Genomic DNA, 2500 nt, shown 5'->3' on the forward strand with positions numbered 1-2500 from the left:
TCGTCCATGACTTGTTGTTGTGTTATTGTGATTTGGCTTGATAGAAATGAAATAGTGATGGACTGATCCGTCAGCCTACTACTAATCTGCATCGCTAATATTTATACAACCAAAGAAAAAAATAAGTCCACTTTATTCTTCTTGGTTGTTCTGCCAAGACATAGCCCTCTTTCTCTTGTTCATCACTACACCCTTATTTTTAACACTCGCGTCTGTTCCGACCAATAACGAACAACTCAGAATACTGCTTCAGTTAGACGCCTCACCCCAATAACTGATCAAATCACCCCAATAACAACAGCATCCGACAACGGGTGTCCGTCCAGGCACTCTGTGGCACGGCCCCCGGTCGTCCATCAAAGGACTGACAACCTGACTGTTAGGAGGGGGAAGCGCGGGGGGAGAGATTTCAACTGGCAGGCGGTGAAACGTCAGCACGGATTGGTTCTCCTGTTATTTGAGGCGACAACCTGGTTCCCCCCGGAGACGGAAAGAAAGCCTGGATTAAACTTCCTGTGCAAAACACATTAGACTCCTCCGAGCAGGTGATAAGCGGACATTAACGAGCGGGGGGGGTGAACGTGCGTCAGAGAAGTGAGGAGGCCGATGACACCACGGCGACCCAGAGGGTATTGGAGGATAGCGACGCCGCGTGGAGTCAGGGACGCTTAAGGAAGGAGCTTATGCTAACGGAGGCAAAGGCAGGAGGCGGGGGACATAGCAAAGAGCTAGCATGGCAGAAGCAAGGGTGGAGAGAGAGAGAAACAGAGAACGAGAGAGGGAGAGAGAGAGAGCACGAGAGAGGGAGAGAGAGAAAGAGAGAGAGAACGAGAACGAGAGAGGGAGAGAGAGAGAGCACGAGAGAGGGAGAGAGAGAGAGAGAGAGAGAACGAAAACGAGCAAGGGACAGGGAGATAATGAGAGAGAGAGGGGGAGAGAACGAGAGAACGAGAGAGGGAAAGAGAGAGGGAGCGAGAGAGACCGGAAAGAAAGAGTGGTGGCAATTATGCACACTTTTCCGTAAGATATTCCCATGATGTGTTGCTCTGCAAGCAACTTCCTGCAGCGCAAACACACACTTCTCAATATCAAATCACCGTCTCCATTATGCACATTTCCACTCCCATACCTGCACCCGAGTGAGTGGGTGAGCGAGTGAGTGAGTGAGCGAGTGAGTGAGTGAGTGAGCGAGTGAGTGAGTGGGTGAGCGAGTGAGTGAGTGAGCGAGTGAGTGAGTGAGTGAGCGAGTGAGTGAGTGAGTGAGTGAGTGAGTGAGTGAGTGAGTGAGTGAGTGAGTGAGTGAGTGAGTGAGTGAGCGGGTGAGCGAGTGAGTGAGCGAGTGAGTGAGTGAGTGAGTGTGGCGAATGAAGAGTCTCCAGGTGTGTGTCTCGGGCATTAGGCCCGGCTGCCATGCGTGGCATAAGCATGCAGGAGGCCTGCTGGCGTAATGTGTTGTGACAGGGGCTGGTCGTGGTGACTAACTGCCTTGGCAGAAAAGCCCCCTCCGTCATGCTAATGGCCGAGGGAAGAGATGAGCTCGATTGAAGGAGGAGGAGGAGGAGGAGGAGGAGGAGGAGGAGGAGGAGGAGGAGGAGGAGGAGGAGGAGGAAGGATGGTGGATTGTGGGAGGGGGGAGGAGGGGGGGGATGAGGAGGTCAACAGGCCAGAGCTAATGTTGTCCAATGGCGCATTTCCACTGCAGGGTGCGGAACGGATCGGATCGCAAAGGTGCGGGTCGGATCGCGTTTCCACCGCCAAAAGTGGGCGTGACCCGGACTTTGCCGTACCCGTTCCGACCCCATTCTAGGGACTCCTCTGTTGCGGTACCCAAAACGAGACCAGACGCCTGAAAGGGTACCCTGGAATTCTAGCTACACCCCCCCTCCGTTGATTGGTCGACAGAATCGTCACTTCCGGGTGACGCGGGGATAAAAACAAACAAACAGTAGCCTCAAGGTATTATTCTTTACAATTAACATGTCGCGTAAAAAGCTTGCTTGGGCGAACAAGGAGGTGGAGACGTTCGTCTGCATTCTTGCGGAGGAAGACGTTGTTTACGATGTTTACGTAGCTGCCGCGGCGATTGACATCCGGCCTACCACCAAGGGTACTGTCGGCAGTGGAAACGCGACCTCGGAACTGAGCTGGGCTATACTGCCCCCTCCCTACCGCCCCTTTGCGATCCGATCCGTTCCGCACCCTGCAGTGGAAACGCGGCACAAGTGTCCACACACACACACACACACACTGACACACACACACACACACACACACACACACACACACACACACACACACACACACACACACACACACACACACTAAGATGCACAGATGCTAACAGAACCGGGAGGAAACTATCCCAGACTTGTTCTTGTCATGGAGTCTGTGAACGAGAGCGCCCATGTGGTGGTGGTGATGCAAACCTTACCCATCACACGCGGAGGGCAACACTAGATGAGACACAAGTCAACGACACATGGGCAAACAATACGGCGAC

The sequence above is a fragment of the Gadus macrocephalus genome, chromosome 15 (genome assembly GCF_031168955.1).
Source record: "Gadus macrocephalus chromosome 15, ASM3116895v1".
NCBI classification, from domain to species: domain Eukaryota; kingdom Metazoa; phylum Chordata; class Actinopteri; order Gadiformes; family Gadidae; genus Gadus; species Gadus macrocephalus.